Source organism: Balaenoptera physalus (assembly GCF_965194825.1).
Source record: "Balaenoptera physalus genome assembly, chromosome: 5".
Lineage (NCBI taxonomy): Eukaryota > Metazoa > Chordata > Mammalia > Artiodactyla > Balaenopteridae > Balaenoptera > Balaenoptera physalus.
The window spans coordinates 65,214,148-65,239,045 of record NC_138884.1 but is presented as its reverse complement, the minus strand read 5'-3'; the positions used below and the strand labels follow the sequence as shown (position 1 = coordinate 65,239,045).

At 35.0% G+C, this 24,898-nt stretch overlaps 1 long non-coding RNA gene across 1 annotated transcript; it reads right to left on the bottom strand.

Moving 5' to 3' along the window:
• Positions 1-1,559: 1,559 nt before the first annotated feature.
• On the bottom strand, positions 1,560-21,411 carry LOC309661904. The gene is made up of 2 exons (XR_014264356.1): positions 8,913-21,411; positions 1,560-8,533 (listed from the first exon to the last, which is right to left on the bottom strand). It is a non-coding gene; the product is annotated as an uncharacterized lncRNA (long non-coding RNA).
• Positions 21,412-24,898: the final 3,487 nt, after the last annotated feature.

The window sequence follows — 24,898 nt, the reverse complement described above, 5'->3', positions numbered from 1 at the left end:
AAAGTTGCCTATTTGTTCAATCATATTTATTTAGAACATACTGTATACAAGGATTTGTATTAGTCGCAAAGTAGGTTTAGGTTACAATAGAAGATATAGAAAGTAATGAAATAAATATGACATGAGATAATAATTGCCCCTATGAAAGGATCTATGTGTTATAGGAGCACGAAGAAGGATAGTAGATAACAGCTAACGTTCATCGAGTGCTTGCCATGTGTCAGGAACTACTATAAGTATTTCATGGATATTATCTCACACAATCCTTTCATTTTACATATGAGGAAACCAAGGCATTGATATGCTACACAATTTGCCTAGGGATTCTGTTAATCCTTTGGGGTCTTGGATAAAAGATCAAAGAGGTAATGACATTAGAAATGAAACTGAATGCTGATGAAGAGTTTTGAAGGTAAGGCAGCTGGTAAGGTAAATCCAGGCAAAAGTAACAACATGAGCAGAGTCATGGAAGATGGATTTTCATGGTGTGTTTATCCAACAAAATTGTCCCATGTTAAAAGAACATGAAATAATTGTCAGTAACACGGGTAGAAATCTAGCCTTTGCCCAAAGAAAGGTCTTACAAGTTAAAGCAAGAGACTCGGAATCTATCTTACAGGAAAAGGGGGAAAAAAAAAATCAAAGGATTTTACTCTGGGAAGTGGCACGATACGACCCAGGAGAATGGGTGTATTTTATATATATTTTCTTATCTATTTTCATTTTTCAGTTATAAAATCAATATTTGCTCCCCAAAACATAAAAGTAGTATACAAAGTATAAACATTCAGTTATCTATTTTTATATAGAAAAGGCATTTATGACTATATATTCAACAAAAGTAGGGTAATTCTTTATATGTATTCCATAACTTTTTACGCTTCCCCCCACTCGCTTAATATACTGTCAAATCTTCCAAATGTCAGTGCTCATGGATTTACTTAGGCTCTAAAATTGCATCCTGGTATCCTTTACCATGAACCTTCCCATTCTTCATGGACATGTAGGGTGCTTTAGGATAATATACCCATAAGAAAGATTCCTACAAGTAAGATTGCTGGGTTAACAGTTGGAAATGTTAAGTGTTGGTAGAGACCTTCAATTTACACTCCAAAAATAATTTGTATTCTTGCTATAAGTATTTTTCATATCTCCATGGATTCTCATCAACATGATTATCAATCTTTTAGGCTTCTGTCAAATTGATAGGTGACAATTATGATATCACCTCATTTCATTTTTTCCAATGTTTGTCCTCTTATTAATAGTATCCTTTGCCATATAGAAGTTTTTCAGCTTTAACAACCTACCTTAAGATTATAAAATATCTGCTGCTATGTTTTATACTAGCTCACTCATAATTTTAGATCTTATATTTAGATTGAACATATATCTGAAATTATGATCAAAGTAATATATGAATATTTTATTGTATTTTCCATATAATACCAATTTTAAAGCTATTGAATAATTGTATATTTCTACAGCTTTGTAATATAAGCTTTGTAATATCAGACATTCATATATACATAATCTATATCCAGATCTAAATTAGTCTATTTCCATGCTAGATACTATCACATTTTAGTCATTGTAGTTTGAGAGTACAATTTCATATTCAACATAGTAAATGCCCCCTAAAATTTAATTAGCTAATTTACAACAAGTATGCTACCATGTGAGATACAGAATTAAATTGTCAAGGGTTTCCATAACACTACTGGAATATCAGTCAAAAAATTTAGTTAGAACATATGTCTCTCCCTTCATTTGAGCCTTGTTTTGTAGCTTTCAGTGAGTTTATAACTACTTTTATGAATTTTTTTCCTCTTCCCAGCACATTTGGTTTTATTTATTTATTGGAGTACAGTTGCTTTACAATATTGTGTTAATTTCTGCTGTACAACAAAGTGAATCAGCTACATGTATATATATATATCCCTTCCCTCTTGGACATCCCTCCCAACGCCCCCATCTCACGCATCTAGTTCACAGAGCACCGAGCTGAGCTCCCTGTGCTATACAGCAGGTTCTCACTAGCTATCAGTTTTACATACGGTAGTGTGTGTATGTCAGTACTAATCTCACCGTTTGTCCCACCCTCCTTTCCCTCCATGTCCACACGTTTCTACATCTGCGTCTCTATTCCTGCCCTGCAAATAGGTTCATCTGTACCATTTTTCTAGATTCCACATATGTGTGTTGATATACAATATTTGTTTTTCTTTTTCTGACTTACTTCACTCTGTATGACAGACTCTAGGTCCATCCACATCTCTACAAACTACTTTATATGAAGTTTGTCATTTCCTTTGAGGTGTTTAATGGCTTTATAGCTATTGTGGATAGCTATTCTTAATTTGTTGTTACTAAAATTGAGGAAAGATTAACCACTGTTTATATGTGGGCAAATCTCTGAGCTCTTACTTAGTTCTATTCCAGTTGATAGAAATAATCTTAGATTTTCTGAATTAAAACTTTAATTGCCTTGATGTTATTTTCGTGAGTGCATTTCCAGTATTAGTTTCTTTATTTTTTTTTAACTCATCTCATGAGTTTGGACCATCAGGACAATACTGGATAACATGTAAAAGCTTTGTTTGTAGCTGGGTAATGCTTGTATTATTTCATTTATATTTGATGTTATTTCCTAGCACATTTTATTAGTTAAGAAAGTTATTGTTTTAGTTTCTAAAACACAACAGTATTATTTCAAAATTCTTAGGATTCAGTAATAAACTCTGTGCCACATGTCTTTTTACAGGAAATCACCATGTTTCAATTTATTCTACAATTAGCTTATGGTATATATTGTTACATAATACCTAATACTATCACTTGTAAATTTATAACTTCATGTGAATTTTTGAAATATTACTAATTTTATATATTAATATTATTATGATAAAATATCAGTGCAGTTTTAAAGAAACTAAAACTCCAAAGACTCTTACTCTTAATAAACTTATTTATCATTTTATCCAGCCTAAGTCTTATGCTGTAAACAACACAACCATTAGGCTTTACTTACCCAGAGTAAAGAGACAGCTTTTGATGGAAACAATGCTTTCTATTAAAGTACCAACTAATATCCTTTCACAGTAGCATTTAAAAGATCTCTTCTTGACCAGTCACTAGAATTAGAGCTCCAGCATCAATTTTGAAAATTTTATTACTTGCTTTTCCTAATGGTCCATTTATGTCAAAAATATTTTTAAAGCAAACTGAAGTAGAGCTATCTGGAAGACTCATCAGTCAGTGGAGGATGGGTGCAGCCTCCGAGGGGGATGAGAAGATTACAATCCATGGAGTATAATGAGAATGCAGTCAGTTATGTTCATACCAATTCTCATTACAATCTTTGTTGCTGCAATGGATTCACGGCATATCATTTTCCATCCTTGTCATATTCTTTGTCAGAAAAATGAGACATCATTCATGCCATCTGCCTCCCCAACACTTTATTGTATTTTTCACAGATTGCATTAAGGGAATAAATTGTATAGCTCATACAAAGTCCATGGAAGTGTCCTAATACGGGAACACAGTCCAAATCATGAACCCACAGGTCATATAATAGAATTGTAAAACAAAATATAATTAAAGAAAATGTAGAGAAATGCACTGCTCTGACGTAAGAGTATATGCAGTTGTATCTCTTGCATATATTGCATAAGTAAACAAAGTTTCTATAAGATACTGCAGTAGCTTGGAATGAGAATATTGTGAATATAATTAATGAATCACTCACCTCCTATGCTTCCACACCTCCCCTTTCTCCAACGGTTCATATATACAATTGAACTAATAAACTTGTGTGTGTGTTTGTCTTCAACCAAAGATAAAGACATAAAGCTGAAGACTGAGGATCCTAACAGTTACCTTTAAAATCTTGAGGTACTTAAAAATCTTACTGAAGCACTATTTTTCCTGAATTTTAAGAAATAAAGACAAAATTTACAGTGTTAATATATTTCAAGTTTGTTCTAAAGTTTCCTTTTGAAAACCTTGTTTCCCAAAGAAATTTCCAAGTTTGCAAGGACAGATTCATTTTTTGCTTATTATCCTGACATAATTATGAATAGGCCTCCTTTATATACATAACTTTCCCTGTTAGACAATCAATTATAGTGACTTAACTTACAGGTCTTCATGAGTTACACACCCCCCTCACCCCCCACAAATAAAATCTATTCTCTCCTCCATCCAAACACCTTTCATATTCATACTCATGATGTCTTTTTTTCCTTTGGCTAAACACATGGTTTCTAAATGCTTACAATGTAGTAGGCCCAGGTATATCAGCCTCATATTTACAGCTGGAGAGGGGAAATCTAGCACTTCAGGGTTTTCTTTGGACAATTCAGGTATTGTAACGTTAATACTAGTTTACTATGAAAGGACTAGGTAAACAAATTATTTTAATTATAATTATTTGTATTCATTTTAACTGAGTTTGACTGAACATCTTAAGTGGGTATTCATACCTATTATATTTGCTAGTTATTTTGTAGTTATTTTACTTTACCTCCCCACTCAGCCTTCAAGTTGGAAAGCTAACTAATGAACTAGAATCTAAATATTACCATATTTGTTATCTTACAGAATTAAGTATGCTACTCTGAAGTAAAAATGTTCCTTGATCAAATAAAATCAATGTTCCTTCCTAAAGTTTTAGAATGAGTATTAATATATTAAAGTCTAAATTAAGTCCTATAGTAAAGAAATTTTCTTTAATCAACTATTTCCCAAACTTATTTTTACCATGAAACACCATTATATAACACCTGTTATCAGCCCACACAGGCAGGTTTTCGAAGCATACTTTGAAAAACACTGAACTAACTTCTTAAACTAAAAAATAAAAGCAAAACAAAAAACCTAAAAAAGAAAAAACCCAGTTCACAAACTTCTCCCATCCCCATGCCTCTGGTAACAACAAATCTGTTCTTTGTATCTATGAGATTGTTTTGACTCCACATATAAGAAACAATACAGTATTTGCCTTTCTCTCTTTGACTTATTTCACTTTGAATAATGCCCTAAAGGGGCATTATTGTTACAAACAGCAAGATTTCATTCTTTTCTATGGCTAGATAATATTCCATGGTATATTTATACCACAATTTCTTTAAATCCATTCATCCATCAATAGACACTTAGGTTGTTTCCATGTCAGCTATTGTAAATAATGCTGCAATGAACATGGGGGTGCATATATCTTTGACTTAGCATTTTTGTTTTCTTCTGCTAAATACTTACAATGGAATTAATTGCTAAATCATGGTAGTTCTAATTTTTTGAGGAACCTCCATAGTGTTTTTCCACAGTGACTGCACCAATTTACATTCTTACTGACAGTGCACAAGGTTCCCTTTTCTCCACATCGTTGCCAATACTTGTTATTTTTAGTATTTTTGATAATAGCCATTCTGACAGGTGTGAGGTAATATCTCATTGTGTTTAATTTGCATTTAACCAAATAATGATGTTGAGCATCTTTTCATGTACCTGTTAGCTATCTGTATGTCTTCTTTAGACAAATGTCTATTCAGGCCCTCTGACCAATTTTTAACGGAATTTTTTTGCTATTGAGTTATATGAGTTCTTAATATACTTTGGATATTAGCCCCTTGTCAGCTACATGATTTTCAAATACTTTCTCTTATTCAGTAGGTTGCCCTTTCACTTTGATAGTTTCCTTTGCTGTGCAGAAGTTTCCTAGTTTGATATAGTCCCACTTATTTAATTTTGCTTTGTTGCTTTTGCTTTAGGTGTCAGAGTCAAAAAATCATCCAAGACCTATACCAAGGAGCTTACCATCTATTTTTTCTTCTAGGAGTTTTACAGTTCCAAGGCTTACAATTTAAGGCTTTAATCCAATTTGAGTTAATTTTTGTGTATGATGGAAGATAGTGGTTCAGTTTCATTCTTTTGCATGTGGGTGTCCAATTTCCCCAGCACAATTTATTGAAGAGACTGTTCTTTGCCCAGTGTATATTCTTGGCTCCTTTATTGTATATTAATAGAACATACAATGTTGATTTCTGGGTTTTCTACTCCATTGAGCTATGTGTCTGTTTTTCTGCCAATACCATACTGTTTTAATCACTATAGCTTTGTAATATAGTTTAAAATCAGGGAATGTGACGCCTCCAATTTTATTTTTTCTTAAGATTTGGTTATTTGGATTATTTTAAGGTTCCATACAAAGGTCTTTCACCTCCTTGGTTCAGTTTTTCCCTAAATGTTTCTTTTTGATGCAGTTTAAATAAAATGGCTTCCTTAATTTCTCTGATAGCTTGTTACTGATGTATAGAAATGCAACATTTTTGTGTATTGATTTTACATCCTGCAACTTTACTGAATTCTAACAGTATTTTTGTGAAGTATTTAGGGTTTTATATATAAAATGTCATCTTCAAATACATATAGTTTTACTTCTATTCAGATTTGGATGCCTTTTATTTCTTTTCTGGCCTGATTGCTCTGCCTAGGACTTCCAATATTATATTCAAGAAGAGTGGCAAGAGTGGGCATTCATGCTTTGTTCCTGATCTTAGAGGGAAAGATTTCAGGTTTTCACTGTTGAGTATGATGTTAGCTTTGGGCTCGTCATATATGGCCTTTATTAAGTTGATGTACATTCCCACCATACCCACTTTGTTGAGATTTGTTATCATGAAAGCATATTAAATTTTGTCAAGTGCTTTTACTGCATCTACTGAGATGGTCATAGAAGCCGCCATTAAAGGAAATAAAACTCATATATGAAATCATCCCTGCAGTTTCCCTTAGTTACATACTCTTCGTTAAGAGGCACTAGATGCCCTCAGCTCTGATGTCAAAGAGATAATTTGCAATGTAGACCTGAGTCAGTTCCATTTTTGAGTATTCTTTAGAACTAGATCCATTGCAGAGGTGTTCCAAACAGGTGAGTCTACCACACACACACACAAAAAATCCCTGAATAGAAATAATCTTCTCTGAGTTAGCATGATGGTAGAATAGGAACCTCCAACCTTCCTCATATGGATGCCATGGGTAACCAGCTACACATGTGTTAATTCCCATCTGAGAGACATCCAGAAACTAGTTGTACTCCTGTACAGTGAACAACTGCGAAAATACCCAGATTTAAACAAGTAGGAAAAGCTGAGACACCCTCACCATAAACCCCACCCCCAGTAAAATGACATATAATCAGGAGGTAACCCTCAACTTCCAGCTTCTCCCCTTTTTTGAGGAGCAAAGGGTTTGGACCACACACCTACTACCCTCAACTTTTATGGCTGCTAACCAAGAGACTGGCTCCTAACTCACCCATCTCTGGGAATTTATGGGGCCTGGCATTCACCAGTCCCTTGGAAGGAAGAGGTGGCTTTCAGCAGGCACACAAACCCTTTCCATGGCTCTTCTCCCTGGCTCAGTGCAAAGAAGCAGCAAAGCCCAGCTCTCAGATTCTCCACAGAAAAGGTTAGATTGAACAACTAACGTCCTGGCTTTTCCCACTGCTGACTGAAGGTCTGGCTTCTCATCAGCCTGCACCTAGAGCTGGTGGGGCAGGCAATTACAGTCCTCTGGGAGCTAAAAAGAGCAAGTGAACACTTCCTGTAGCTGCTCCCCCACCACATCCCATTCCAGCTAAAGTGATCAACCCCCCAGCTTGCCCCTGGAAGGAGTTGGACTACACATCAAGCTTTTTGACTTTTCTAGCTGTTGCCTGAGTGTTTGGCTTTTCACTGGCCTGTCTCAGAGCTGACAGGGCCTGGCACTTGCTAGTTGCCCAGGGTCTGCAGAGAACCAAGTTGTAGTTTTGAAAGTCCTGCAGGCTCTTCCTGAAATGAGGAGTGGCTATACTTACACAAAATAGACCAAGTCAAAAACTATCTCTAGAGACAAAATCATGTAATGATAAAAAGTTTACTTCAATAGGAAGATAAAACAGTTGTAAACATATATGTACCTAACATCAGAGCACTTAAGTATATAAGACAAATATTGACAGATCTGAAAGGAGAAATTGATAGCAATACAATAATAGTAAGACATTTACTATCCCACTTTCAATAATGAATAGAACATCCAGATAGAGAAAATATTAAAATTAAAAAGCAGCTGACTTAAACAATACTATAGATCAAATTGATCTAGCAGAATTTCGTACCCCACAGCTGACAAATACACATTCTTCTCAAGTGCACACAGAACATTATCCAAAATAAGTCACATATTTGGTCACAAAGTCAGTCTTAAATTTAAGAAGATCAAAATGATACTAAGTATCTTTTATGACCATAATGGAATAAAACTGGAAATTAGTAACAGCAAGAAAACAGGAAAAAATCACAAATACAGGGAGACTAAACAAAACATTTTTGAACAACTATTGGTTCAAAAAGGTAATCAAAATGGAATTTAGAAAATAGAAGCAAACAAATGAAGACCCAATATACCAAAACTTGTGATATACAGCAAAAGCAGTGTTAAGAGGGAAGTTTATAGCAATAAATGTCTACATTTAAAAGATGGCCTTGGGCTTCCCTGGGGGTGCAGTGGTTGAGAATCTGCCTGCTAATGCAGGGGACATGGGTTCGAGCCCTGGTCTGGGAAGATCCCACATGCCGCGGAGCAACTAGGCCCGTGAGCCACAATTACTGAGCTTGCACATCTGGAGCCTGTGCTCCGCAACAAGAGAGGCCACGACAGTGAGAGGCCCACGCACCGTGATGAAGGGTGGCCCCCACTTGCCGCAACTAGAGAAAGCCCTTGCACAGAAACGAAGACCCAACACAGCCATAAATAAATAAATAAATAAATAAACCCAAAAGTTATTAAAAAAAAAAAAAGAGAAACTATTTAAAAAAAAAAAAAAGGACTATTGATTTAAAAAAAAAAATAAAAAGGATGGCCTTGAAGAAACAATCTAACTTTATACCTCAAGGAATTAAGAAAAAGAAAACTAAGGTCAAAGATAATGGAAGGAAAGATCAAAGAAGAAATAAAGACTTATGAACAATTATTTGCCAACATACTTATGGATAACCTAGAATAAATGGATAAATTTCTAGAAACATACAACCTACCAAGACTGAATCGAAAAGATATAGAAAGCCTGAAAAGACCAATAAGAAGATTGAAGCAGTAAATCAAAAACCCTCCAACAAAAAAGTCCAGGACCAGATGGCATTGTGGATGAATTCTGCCAAACATTCAAGGAATTAATGCCAATTCTCCTCAAACTCTTCAAAAAAAAAAAAAAAAAAAATAGAAGAGGAGGGAACTCTTCTAAACTCATCTTATGAGGCCAGCAACACCTTGATACCAAAGTCAGACAATGCCATTACAGGACAACTATAGGCCACTAACTCTAAGAAACATATGTGCAAAAATCTTCCACAAAATACTATCAAACCCAATTCAACAGCACATTAAAAGATTTATATGCCACGACCAGGTGGGATTTATCCTTGTGTTGCAAGGATGATTCAACATATACAAAGATGTGATATACCACATTAACAGATAAAACAAAAACAAACAAACCACATTAAAGATAAAAATCATATGATCATTTCAGTGAGAAACAGCACTTTACAATATTCAGCATCCTTTCATGGAAAAAAAAACAAAAACAAAACTCAACAATTAGGATAGAAGGACTGTACCTCAACACAATAAAGGCTATATAGGAAAAGCTCACAGCTAACATCATAATCAATGGGGGAAAAACTAAAAGCTTTTCCTCAAAAATCTGGTACAAGGCAAGGATGCCAACTCTTACCACTTCTATTAAACATAAGTACTGGAGTCCTAGCCAGAGTAATTAGAAAAGAAATGAAAGGCATCCAAATAGGAAAGGAAGTAAAATGATCTGTTTGCAGATGACATAATCATGTATATAGAAAACCCTACTCAACAAAAACTGTTAAATCCAGTAAATTTGCAGGACATGAAAATCAGCACACAAAAATTAGTAGCATTCTATATACTAATAGACTACTCATAAAGGAAATTAACAATCCCATTTACAATAGTAAGAAAAATAAAATACTTAGTAATAAATTTAACCAAAAGTTTAAAGACTTGTACACATAAAACACTGATGAAGAAAGACAACATAGACATTCTGTGCTCATGTTTTAGAAAAATATTGTTTAAAAATGCATGCTACTGAGAGTGATCTACACATTCAATGCTATTCCTATCAAAATTCCAATTGCATTTTTTTGCAGGAACAAAAAAAATTATAAAATTCATAAGGAACAGAAGACCTCAAAGAGTCGAAGCAATCTTGATCAAACAAAGCTGGAGGTATCACACTTCTTGATTTCAAACTTATTACAAAGCTATAGTAATCAAAACAGTGCAGTATGGCATAAGAAATATAGACAACAATGAAACAGCATACAGAGGCCAGAAATACAGTTACATTTAATGTCAACTGATCTTAGGGTGCCAAGGACATACTATAGGGAAAAGATTGTTTCTTCAATACGTGGTAACGGTAAAACTGGATATCCATATACAGAAAAGTGAAAGTAGATACTTATCTCACACCATATACAAAATTCAACTCAAAATGGATTAAAGACAAACATAAGACCTGAAATGATAAAACTGCTAGAAGAAAAAATCAGGGGGAAAGTTTCAACACTGGCCTTGGCAATGACTTTTTGAATGTGACACAAAAAGCACAGGCAACAAAAATAAAGACTGCACCAAACAAAAAATTCTTAAAAGCAAAAGGTATAATCAACAGTGAAAAGGCAACATACAGAATGAGAGAATATATTTGTAAACCATATATCTGATAAGGAGTTAATATTCAAAATATACAAGGAACACCTACAACTCAATTTATAGAAAATTACCCGATTAAAAATAGGGCAAAGGACTTGAATAGACATGTTTCAAAAGAAGATATACAAATAGCCAATAGGTAGGTATATGAAGAAGTGCAAAGACAGATGACACCAGTAAGATATTTAAAGTATCATAGCTTACTTTAGCCAACCTAACTTTCGATATTACACACAAAAATATCACGATTTGGAGCTATGGAAATACACCACCCAAATCTCCTGTGACAGGAAGAAGCAACGACTGACTGCTCCACTGCATCCACTGCCATGTTTCTGTTGATGCTTCACTTCCCCATGGTTCTTCTCAGTCAATAATTCAGCATGGCTGAGGGTATTAGTGTAGGCTCATTTCTGCAGTATAAGGGAATTCTCTAATGGGTATCCTTGGTTCAAGGACTCCCCAGTGGCCTTACCAAAACTTTCTTTGGAAATGTGTCACTGTCTAAGACTTCCTATTCAATTATTCTCTCTTTCCACACCCTCCTTTCACATGCATCAGCCCTGAAATGTGGTCTCAAGTCTCTCCTAATGCATTTAACTTTCACAGGAGTTCTCCCCACATACACCAATCTTTCACACATCTAATTCCATCTTCATGCTGCTTCTTGGAGTACAGAGACTGACACAGATAGTGACCATTGCCTTAACTGTTAAATTGTTTTAGACCATCGCCAGACACAATAAATATTCTATGAAAACTATTATGAAAGGATGATAACATTAGTAATATGGTTCCCACTTATTTCAGTTACTATGAAGCAGGTACTGTCCTGAACACTCTACATATATTACTCAATTTTCACAATAATCCTAAGATTATTACCAACCCCCTTTTAGAGATGTGAAAACAACTGTAAGACAAGTTATACTCCATGGGACAGGAGCTCTGTCCTTAGGTAGTGGAATACAGGTTATCAGGAAGAGAAATGGGCAATAACGAAGACCTCTCTCTCTCTGCCCTCTAGTCTACCACTTCCTCCATTAGTTGACTCTAATAAGAAGCTGGAGGGTTAAAGAGCCCATTTGATGCAGCCTGTACAGGCCAGCCTCCTGAGACATAGAGCATGTGAAGAAGAGTAGAAAACATTCTGGAGACAGATTCACAAAATATATTAAGGACAGGAAGGTAATTATTTAAAGTCACATTGCCAGTATCTCTCATAAAAGTCAGTACTGGAAACTGAATTCAAATATGTCTGACTCCAAAGGCTTGTTTCTACCATGCATTATTGGGGACCAAGATTTACATATATACTTAAATATAAATAATTATATATATAAATATTTATATATAATATGTATATAAAGAGAGAAGAGAGATTGATCATAAAGTATTGGCTCATACAATTATGAAGGCTGAGAAGCTCTATGATCTGCTCTCGGTAAGCTGGAGATCCAGGAGAATTGGTGGTATAGTTTGAAGGCCTGAGAACTGAAGAGCTAATGGTGTAGATTCCAATCTGGGTCTGAAGGTCCAAGATCCAGAAGCTTGGAGGACAGGAGAAGATGGATGATCTAACTCACAGAAAGGCAAAGTTAATTCAAACTTCCTTTGCCTTTTTGTTCTATCCGGGCTCTCAACAGATTGTATGATGCCCACCCACATTGGGGAGAGCCATCTGCTTTATTCAGCCCACCAATTCAAATGTCAATCTCTTCCAGAAACACCCAGAAATAAAGTTTAGCCAGCTATCTGGGCATCCCATGGCCCACTGTCCACTTGGTACATAAAATTAATGATCATATACCACTAGGCAACCATGCCTTCCTCCAAGGAAGGTAGCATTATGATAGGGCTCCAGCAATTACTTTGAAGAAAGGAAGCAGCTATTAAAGAGAAAAATAAAACTTCATATTGTCTTAATCTGGTCAATGTCAATGAATTTGTGAATTCAGGAACAGTTTCTAAGCCAGACATTTGTTATGATCATTGGGTCAAGGTCACCTCAGAGCCCCTTTCCTGAGAAGGTTGCTAAAGATCTAGTACCATGTTATTCACCCACAAAATTGATCACCTTAATGTATGTAATTGGGGTTCTGAAAACTTAGCTGCCATCTTACCCCCTTTCATATATTCCAAGTTCAAGAGCCGTTCAGTAGCTTGAGCAGAATAAGATGAAAGCAGAGAGTAACACCTTGCTTTCAACTGATTGCAGAAAAAAAGGCCAGGATTGGCAAAGCACTGCAGAGAGACCAAGTCAAAACTCTCATCCAAAAAGATACATACACCCCTTTGTTCACACCAGCACTATTAACAATAGCCAAGACATGGAAACAAATGTCCACTGATAGATGAACGGATAAAGAAGATGTGACAATGGAATACTACTCATCCATAAAAAAGAATGAAAAAAAAATGAAATAATGCCATTTGCAGCAACATGGATGCAACTAGAGATTATCATACTAAGTAAGTCAGAAAGAGAAAGACAAATACCATATGATATCATTTAAATGTGGAATCTAAAATTTGTCACAAATGAACCTATCTACGAAATAGAAATAGACTCATGGACATAGGGAACAGACTTGTGGTTGCCAAGGGGGAGGGGGTTGGGGGAAGATGGAGTGGGAGGTTGAGGATAGCAGATGTAAGCTATTATGTATGGAATGGATAAACAACAATGTCCTACTGTATAGCACAGAGAACTACATTCAGTATCCTATGATAAACCATAATGGAAAAGAATATTAGAAAAGAATGTGTGTGGGTGCATATATATATAACTGAATCACTTTGCTGTACAGCAGAAATTAACACAACACTGTAAATCAACTATAGTTTAATAAAAATAAATAAATAAATAATAAATAAATAAAAAGAGACCAAGTCAAGTCAGAGAAAGTGAAAAACAGTGTAGAAAACTTAAGCATCTCTGGCACCATCAATCACTGAACATATCTCAGCAGCACAAGGTCATCTTTAAGTGGCAGTGATATAACTGAAATAGATCATTTAGGTAAGGGAAGCAGTGTTGCAGCTAATATGACCCTCACCGCTCATTTTCAGGTCTCAAGGGAAAAAGTACTAGAAAGCCAGAGTTCAAATTTATTTTATGACAAAATTAAGTTTTCTTCCTGAATATGTCTTTTTATTCTCCTAATTTAACCAGATGAAATTCTCCTTTGAAATACTCTATTAGTAAAATGTAAGGAATTTAAGTTGGGAATCTATGTTTCATCCAAAATATGGAACACAGACCTTTCTCCAAATAGGGTTTTCCCCTTAAAGTCAGTACTATTTTTTTTTTTTTTTTTCATCTACAAGATGAGTGAAGTCAGCACACTGGAAACAGCAAAGACATAACTTGACTTCTGGAACATTCATATAACTGTAGTGAGGAGGCATCCTGCAGAGACTGAATGGTAACATTTTTGAAAAGGAAATAAAGCCAGAAGGCTGGGGTATACTTTTAAGCTGGCAGCCCCATGTGTCCTCTTTAGTCATCTGTCAAGCACCCAGGCATAGTTCTGGGGAAACGCACCCAAGAGTGGTGTGGGTTTAGTGAGCATTTTAGGCTTAGTTGCTGTTAGTGAGTGGAGATAAGAATTACCTTCCTAGACACATCTGTTTATATTCAAGTACTTATGTAGGGGCTTATCAATCACCTGGTTAAAGAGATTGGGACATGGATCCTGTTTCTGAAATTCCAGACATGTCAAATGAACTGGTGATGCCAAGGGCCCTGATTGATGAGAAGAAGAATCAGACTCTGAGAAGGAAAAGAATAAAGGTCTCAGGACCACTGAGTATGTGTGTGAATGTAAGGAGTCAGAACGCTTTAGGGAAACTGTGTTAGACAATTTTTCTTTAAATACTAATCTTGACACGGAATGAAGTTGTGTCAGAAGGAACCAGGGCATTAGGGCCAAGAGAGTAAGGTAGCCCATTAAGAACCCAAGGGCTTCAGCATGGCCCCAAGTATCATCACATCTTCCACAGTATCATGGAGAAGCTGTACTACAGACACTGAAACACTGGGACAGTCTGAAGACTCATGCCCCCAAGGACTTACCTGCCTGTGCTGTGTCTTGCCCAGTAGAGAGCAGTAAATGAACAATAAAAACAACTGAGTCATGCAAAAGCATAAGAGCCCTAAGATCATTCAGAAGTAAAATTGCACACAACCATAAAGTGGTATATTATAGAAGGAATTTTAAAATGCAAATGTGGAAGGCATTTCTGTAAGACACTCTCGTCCAAAGTCAATTTTTTCTTATCCCCTTCCTCTGTCATACTTTTACCTTCAGGATTAATCTTATCTTGATGAAAAACGTGAACATTTAAGTTTCATCCATTCACCTACTTTATTTAAACATGCTGCTACCTCATTTTATTCATTTACCATTTCTCTCACTTGTCCACCATTACTACTATGGCAAGGAATCTTTGCCAAAACAAATTGAACAAAGGTTTATGAAGTCAGATTTTTCATAGCCCCTACACATGCCTTGCAAACGTGGACATGCAGATATCTTCTGAGTTGTAAATTCTTTGTTAGGTAGTTCAAACATTAGCTTTAACATTAGGAGCTCTGGAATTTGAAATATTGATAATGCTGATGTTCTATGTTCCTTGTCTCAATTGTTCAACTTCTAAAATGAAAGAAATACTTCCCATTTCCTTTTTTCCATCCTCATAGGTGTGTTTTCAGAACTAATGAGATAATATTTATAATCCTAGGGAGTAGATAGCTTTCTTTCTCAAGACATTAGTGTGCAATTTAGTGCTTATGAAGAAGCAATTTACTGAATGGCACCCTAGTGATATAAGAAATATTTCAAGGACTATTCCATTTTGAGAAAGTGAAAAATTGGTGGATTCTGCATAGCAGAACTTGACAATACTTATGCTTTAAAAGTTTTAAGTGATAAAGAAAAACTAATTAGTGTATGTTCTCTGAAACGTATTTCTTGAATTTATATTTTCCTAATTAGCTTATTTTCTCTTCTTCTAAAGACAAATATTTTCTTGTATTTAATTCACGATTTCTCCTTGTTCCCCTTACCTTCTCATGTATTTTCTTTCATTATTAATATTATCTTGTGACAAATGCTAACTTTTAAAATATTTAACCCATTCTTACTCTTTTAATATACTATTGCTTACTCTCATCCATTTACCATTTCACTCAAATGCCCACCATTACAGTAATACGCAAACATATGCTTAATCATTAAAAAAAAAAAAATCAATGAAGGAAAAAAGTCAAGATTTTAAATACAAGAACAGGGCTCAAACCCATATTATACACTGATAATGTTTGAAAACCAGGCACAGTACACTTTCTCAGAGTGAGCATGATGAGAATTTTCATTTGCTTGTGTCACAGATACTCTCTGGGACACTTAAGGGTTTATATTGTGACTGTGTTATTTACTCCAGTCTCCGTAAAATTCATTTTTATTTTAAAGTTATTTGTGTATAAACCCCATTTATTTTCAAACTTGATTTTAAATAGAAGGAATAGCAAAGGAAAAAATTCCAGGTATTTTTTAAATCACATAATAGTAATAAGAAAAAGAACTGTACTTGTCCAGCTGAATGGTGTCAAATAAATAGGCATTTACGGTTTTGAGTAGAATTTCTATCGTTTATAAGGTTCTGAAACATTTTTACTGACAAAAAGGTACCATGAAAGTTATGAGATCATTTATAAGAAATAAATATTTCTCCTAAAGTAAGCATATGCATACAATTAAATTAGAAACTTATCTAAATAGAGCAGTTGAGAGGCCGCCAAGATATTTTGAACTATTACAAAAAGGCATTATAGATCTGTCCTGAAGCTGGTTACGTTTTTGAACCTGCAAACTTAATTTGCACTTAATTTAAAAACAAAAACAGACAGTCATCTCAGTCAGTCTGTGAAACTGGGATAAGAACCTGTACTGTCAAAGTCAATCTAGACAGAGGAAAAGCAGAATTTTTATTATCCTTTTTCTTCTGAACCCAATCAAACGAGAAGCCTCTAGGGTGTTAATGGCTTAAATTTTACCCTTACAACATTTTTTCATATTGTCAAAAGTTTCATTTTAACTCGATTTTTGTAAATCATGTGTAAAATTTAGGTATCCTACTTGGGTAAAAAGGAAAGGTTTTTTTGTTAGAGAATTGTGATAGCCATTATTGCCATTTACCCAACCTCTGGTTTTCCTCCATTTTGGAACTGTAGTGGATTGTCTTTTTTGTTGTTGTTTTTGTTTTGTTTTGTTTTTAAAGTAAGCTCCCATGTGGTTGAGCTGGGTTATGTGAGTAATTCTGGGCCATGAGTTATAAACTGCTTCCAGCCCAAAATGTATAATGCTGAGGTAAGACGCTTAAGACTTCTCTTTTCCCTTTACCATGTTCAGAACCAGTGTTCAAGATAGTGGGTCCTCAGGCAGGCTGGTTCAAGAGTCAGGATGATGGCTGCATGGGAGCCGAATTCTTAATTAATCTATCAAGGAATGGTAGCATGTGCAAGAAATAAGAGTTTAGGTTTTAAGCTACCCAAATTTGGGGATTGTTTATTACTGCAGTATAACCTACACTCTGGTGACTGCCTAAACTCTCTGGATTGATACAGGAGATTAATGTTTTACAAACTACTTTGAAAAGTATAACTAATATAACTCTGTAACTTTTAAATCTCTAGGTGGTTTTATTTTTAAGATTGCTTTTTCAAAATGTTAATTAGAGTGGTTTGGACTAATTTTTTGCATGCTGCATTGAAATTTTGAGTTTAATAAACTCTGAATTTCTAGAAAGTCAATATTAAGGAATGAAGCATAAAATTAGACACACCTCCAAAGGTCCACCAGCATCTCAGAGCCTTTTGGTGTTTGTGACTTTTTCCTCCTCAATGTAGTTTCACTGATCAGTGGTTTAACTCTCAACTGGAGAAGTGAAATTTAGGATACCAAATCAGAGATAAAGTAGAGACCATTCAATTTCTTTAAGGCTGGAATAATGCCTCATTCTTCCTCTAACATCCACAAATGTCTCCAAAACCAGGTGTTTAAAAATATTGAATGAACAGATGAATGCCTAATTTTTCCTAGGGACCCCCGTGATTTCCCTAAAATCATGAAATAGATTCACTTTAACATATATTCTCCAACTCCAAACTGTGCCAATATGCTTCTTAGATTGAAGTTGAACCCAACTGTTTTAAATAAGCCAAATTAATTTTATATATAAATGTTTCAACTCTTTCATACATTTTACAAGAATGTGGACCTGGATAATGTTTCCATGTTGATTTTTTGACTAGTAAAATAAAAGGTGACTTAGTAGCTTTGAATGAATATGAAATTTATATGCCCACTTTCTGGCACAGATGCCTAAGACCTTATTATTCCTCTCCTACTGAGATAGCATCTATCTATGGAAGGTAGAATAAGTACAGTAGTTAAGATCTGAACTCATTGCCTGGATTTTTGTCTCAGCTCCACCAGTAAATTAATCTCTAAGTATCAGTTTATCCATGTAAAAAATGTATATGGTGATATTTCCAATTCTATAAATTCAATGAGAGGATTAAATGAGATAAAATAAAGCATTTTGCCCAGCACATATGAAATGTTTAAAAAATTAATTGGCAACTATAAATCTGCTGTATTTGAAACAGAAGAATTAGATTACTTATTTAGTAAAAGATAAACTTCGTTTCTTTAAGAATATAATGTTTAAACCATGCAGTTCTGTTTTCAGAACTATGTTCAATTTCTCTACCTCTGTAATCTGTACTTTTCCCTATTTCAGTTTTTTTTTTTTTTTTTTAAGTCTTTGGAAGTCAGAAATTCATTAAATTCATTTTTTTTACCCATTCATTCTTGTAACCAACTTGCCTCAAAGATGGATTTATAATATTTTATCATTAAAACACAAAACAAAACATTGTTTTCTAGATACAAAAATATGAAAATTTAAAGTGTGCAACCAGAACTATGATTCTTAGGATGTTATTTTCTTTTTCATTGATCTTGCTTGAAAAGATAGTCAATTGCTGGCTCTTTCTCCACTGGTAATTTCTTTCACAGTTTTTAAACCAAAGCAATGATGAAATGAGCCTCTATAGTACAATATAAAGAATAAAACCAGTCCACACTCTGTACAGTTTGGTACTCTGTACAGAGTAAAGTGATTGTGCTGTCCTTCTGAAATTGATGCATGTTTAAGAGACAGGAAAGGAGTCCATTTTTCATGACATATATTCTGAATGATAGTGTGCATGTTAGAAGACAATGTCTGCTTGAATTTTTCAAAAAATTAGAAAAACCTTAATAATTCAGTCAGTAGGTTTTCCTGTTAAGTAACTGCTTCTGATGACTTCATGCAGTTAGCTAAATTACCTGATCATTTTAGCAGTAGTTCTGGTTGCAGTTTTATCTTTGACTTCTGCCAGTTTTGGCTCTGCCTTCATTCCCTGTAACTACAAACAATTCTGTCTGTGATGTGATCTTAAAGGTATAGTATATGTTGCCCTCTAGTGATCCATATGAACATTGGAAAAGTCACGTAGACTTTCGTAGCTATTCAGAACTGTACAGAGACTTCTTATGTCATCATGCATAATCTATATACTGTTTTCCATTATTTTCCTTTAGTAACTTCAGTTTTTACATTCCATTCCATTACGCAAGTCCAAACTAAACTGTTCTCCATTCTTCATAAAAGAACAGAACGACGAAAATAAAATACTCTCCAACAAGAAATTTTTCTCTTTGTTGCTTCTAACTGTATTTTTATGGTGTGCTTTTAACCAGAGAAGTCATTAACCTAAATTTATTATCTATTAATGTTTACTCACTTTTCTTACTTTAGTATTTCTTGAAAATAAAGAAAGACAAGTAGAATTGAACACCTCATGGAAAGGTCTACAGTAATGTTTATTGACGGTATAGATAGATGTACTATCTTGAGCAGAATTACCTGAGATGTTTGTTTAAAATGCAGATTCCTTGTCCCCAGATCTGAATCAGAGTCTGATAATAGGGCCAAGGAAGCTGCGTTTTTTATTTGGTTTCCAAGTGATTCTTGACTATTTAAAACTGATCTGAGCCCTTTCAATTCTTTCCCATGTAATTTCAAGTTTCTCTTTGCTAGATTAATCTTTCATATCTATTAGTCTCTCATTTATGGCCTTTAAGCAAAGATACTTCTAACATATGTTATCTCCTTTCATGATTTTTCTTAGGCAATATTGTCTCTTATGATTTTATCTTAACTTGATTATATGTAACAATTTAGGCCCAACATTAAGAAAATTCCCTTCAGAGTAACTTCATTTCTAAAGGAATACAAAGACTTCCTAACTTACAATATAACAAAATAATTGTTTTCTTTTACAAATGTTTAATAGTAAGCATGTTTCAACGTACTAATATTTAAAGTATCTAGTACATCACATGCATTTTCACACTGGTTGTTTCATTAAAATGTTACAACAGTGTTTTTGGATATTATTATTACTCTTCCTATTTGTAGCAGAAGAGTCAGGACAATAAAGTTAAGGTAATTTGACTCAGTGACTGAGTGAGTGCAAGAATCCTTAAAATATTCTACCATAACAAATTAAGACAATATTTGAAAAGAAATTTTAAGATTGTGACTATTTCTTGTGTTACTAATGGAAAAGTATTTCAAGGTAGAATTTTTTAATATATGTTTTATTATCTAATTTTTATTAAAAATGCTTTCGAAACTAGAGAAATTAGAGACCAAAGATATGCCTGTCATTTAAATTAGTAATAAAACCTCTGAAGTAGCTAAGACCTTGACTAAAACCAGAGCCAGAATCAAATACTGTATTTGCAAGTTGTTAAAATACAAGAAAAAAGAATCATATTTCCCATGGCATTTTTGCCAGTTCTTTTCTGAGGTTTTAAAAAGTCTCTTCTATTTTAGAACATTTTAAATCATATATATCTTCAAATAGTAAAAAGGAACATATTTTTTAAGTGAATCTAAAATTTAACTTGAAATTCCCATTCAATCTACAGGGACTTATAAACTATTTAAGAAACTTTGTGATTGAAAAACCTTGGCAATTTTATCTCAAAAGGGGGCTCCATCTACTGATGCCAAGACAAATAAGCCATTTAGCCCACTCAAAAGCAATCAATTAAATGAAAACCAAGTTACTTAAATAGGAAACTTGTAAACCAATAAACCATGGCTAATTTTACTTAAATTTTCTTACCCTTTGCTCATACAAAAAAAATCAACACAACTAGCAAAACATCTCATTACAGACACTGACAAGACCATCTGGTTACCACCAACCTTTATCTGTTCCCAACCTCCACACTTCCTGCAAGGCTAGGTCCCTCTCTAATGTTCTTTTTCACTCATGTTGAAACTAGTAAGTACCTGCTAGGTATGGGGGACTGTATAACTCTGCAGCAAATATCAGGGTATTAAGTCATATTGGCCTTATGTCCTCAAAAAGCCTCAACCTAGGATGAGAGATGACAAAATGAAGAGTTAACTATAAAGCAAAGCAAAAAAATAAAAATAAAAGCTATAAGAGAAGGAAGAAAATTTTGTTTAAGAGGTATATCACAGTTTTTTTAAACATTTAGAGATGATTCCATGAAAAAAAAAAAAAGATGAGATTTGAAAATGTACTGAGAAGAAAGAGGGGATATTGATAACTAGAAATAGAGAGGGCTTATAGGATGTTCAAAAAGTAAAGTTATAGAGTCTAACAAATAGACTCACAGACACAGAAAACAAACTTATGGTTACCAAAGGGAAGGGAGGAGGGATAAATTGGGAATTTGGGATTAACAGATACACACTGCTATATATAAAACAACAAGGACCTACTGTATAGCACAGGGAACTGTATTCAATATCTTATAATAATCTATGATGGAAAAGAATCTGAAATACCTTTTGCAACAACACAGATGAATCACTTTGCTGTACACCTGAAACACTGTAAATCAACTAATCTTTTTTTTAAAATTGATCAGTAAAGTTAGAGAGTCAGGAATGTGTGGGCAGGACCCAGGAAACAGTGTTTCAGTTATTCTGTTTCCTCTTTAGCAGGTATCTGGAACCTACACACAGTCTCCTCGTTTGCCTATTTCTCTAGTTCCTTCTCATTCTTCATTAGCTACTTTTCCTTTGCCCATTAGCGCTCTCTGCTTTGTATGTGTTCAAACTATATAATCTCCATCCATAATTTCAATCTGTGGTCTCAGCTGCTAGCTATGTGATCGCATCTATCAAATATAAATATATGAACCCCAACAATGTACTCAGAGTGAATATTCTGGTGAGTATTCAGAATCCCCTTTGAGGACTGAGGCATTTTTCACCTACCTGCTTGGAGTGTTGTAGTTTTCAGCTGAATTCCCTTCCAGAAATTACATTTATTAGAAAATAGCTTTTTCTCTGTAATAAAGATTCCACACATAAGTGAGATCGTACAGTATTTGTCTTTCTCTGACTTACTTTACTTAGCATAATGCCCTCAAGTTCCATCCAAGTTGTTGAAAAAAGTACAAACTTTCAGTTATAAGGTACATAGGTACTGGGGATGTAAAATACAACATGACTACAGTTAACCCTGCTATATGGTATATTTGAAATTGCTAAGAGTAGATCCTAAAAGTTCTCATCACAAGGGAAAAGATTTTTTGTATGTATACAAGATGATATCAACTAAACTTATCATGGTATTCATTTCACAGTATATGTAAGTCATTATGCTGTACAATTTATATAATGCTGTTTGTCGATTATCTCTCAATAAAACTGAAGGAAAAAAAAAAAAAAACAGCTGTCTTGCCCAAGGTTATGCTCCCTCCTCGAGCAGGCCCACATCTAGTAACTGTTAAATATAGGAATATAAAGATCTGTCCCAATTTTTGTGTCAATTTAAGACAATTCTGAAGAGCCATTCCAGAGCCCGAACTTTCCTGAGATGGGTTAAGGTCTATTTTGGAAATGCATCTCAGTTCAGCTCTTCTAGCTGCACAATTCTACTTCCTACAAACCCCTTCTACCCCTAGATAGATGTTGATCCTGAGGGCATTCTTCAGTAATCCTTCTGCATTCAAACCTTCATCTCAGACACCATCTTGGAAGTAATCTACCTTAGACAGTATATTCAGCTGTTCTAGACCCCTTCTACTTGCATGACAGAGGCTTTTCAAAGTCAAGATACTCAAAATTAAGTTCATTATCTTTCCCCTCCAAACATGCATGGCTACTCATTTATGATTTTTTTGGGGGGGGGGCGGATATCTATACTATACATTCCAGTGGTGCCTCCTCATCCATACCCTTCTTCTTAAAAACAGTCTACTCCATCCACAGTCTGAAAGAACCAAGCCCCTGTACTTAGGGACCACCACTGATTCAACCAGGATTCTGTTGTTACCAGAGTTGCCACCAGACCCTTGCTCAATACCCACCAACCCCTCTCTTGAACTGGAACTAACATATCTTTAAGTCACAGAATCTAGACAAAGAAAGGAAGCTGTAGGAAGAGATAAATAAAAACTAGATAGAACCAGCTGAAACCAAGATAGTGATGAATCTGACCACCACCAGACCCTGAGCCTCATTCTACACTGATTTGACTATATTAGCGTACTAAATGACACACGTTCTGGCTGTGTGATCAGAAGTCACAGACCAAAAAAAGAACAGAAAAGGGATGGCACCACATTTCCAGGAAAACCTTACTCTTTCCCAGAAAATGAATGCATATTAGTCTCACTCCTCCCCATCATTTGTCTCACTCCTCCCCACATTGTCCTCATTCCTTAAAAGCAAATCCTTCTTGCTATTAAGGCAAGAAGTTGATTTGTGAACTAAATTCCTGCTTCTCCATTCTCTGGCCATTGAGTAAAGCTTGTGCTGCTTCAATCTCAGCTTTGGTTTCCTTTTTGGCTGTGCAAAACAAGAAAAAGAACCTTCCCCAATGAGGCAGGGGACCTCGGCAGGGCTAGGGCCCAAGTGGGTGTCCATACGACCTAATTCAGTAACACTATCAATCAGGAACTGGGATACGACATATGACAGACACTGAGTTAGTCCTTTGGCTCCAGAGTGTAAAATTGGGGCCAGATATTACTTCATGCCAAACCAAAATTTCATGCCAAGCTGAATCTGATGTTATAGAAAAGGGAAGGAAAGGAGGGAAGGAGAGGAAGGGAGGGAAGGAGAGGAAGGAGAGGAAGGAGAGGAAGGAGAGGAAGGAGAGGAAGGAGAGGAAGGAGAGGAAGGAGAGGAAGGAGAGGAAGGAGAGGAAGGAGAGGAAGGAGAGGAAGGAGAGGAAGGAGAGGAAGGAACTATGAACCTTTAAGAAGCCACATTACAGAGAGAACAATAACAAATTTGTAGAAGGAAACTTAAATGAGAATTCATTTAGCTGAAGAAAGGGATAGAGATGGAAAGTTGACACGCCTGATTACTTCCCAGTTCTCTTGTATTCAGACTATTTTTTGAAACTTGGTTTTATAAAAGATTTGCCTGAAACCTTATAATAAGTATTATATTTATCACCAAATAAAACATAAGGCACACCTCCTGCTTTTATAAACAACAGCAAGATTTACCCTTTTGTTTTAATCCGAAACCTGAGAGGGATTGAAGTCCTTCCCTTATCTCCCACAGCTAAATAGCTAAAAAATTCTTCCATTTTTTTGTCGCAACTCTTCTCTCATTCCAACCTTACTGCAACTACTCAAGCTCTTCCTTGTCTGTCCATGTGGATATACTGCCCATGGTCCAGACTCGATCAGTCCTTCATATTTCTTTATGTGTTGTCACTAACATACTGATCTGATAAGGGCATTCCTTGTTAACTTTTTTCGATGATCACACCTCTAGATCTATAAGACCAAACCTGAACTGCTGTGATAGTACACAATGTACTTTCTTCTTTGGTCCCATATTATCTGGCTGGTTCCATCTTCTGTCACAAGCACTGCTTGATTTTTATAATCTAGTATTAGCCATCCCATAATTTCATAAACTTGTTCTACTTTCTAAAGTTTCTCTTCTTTTGCACATGCTTCCTACTGCT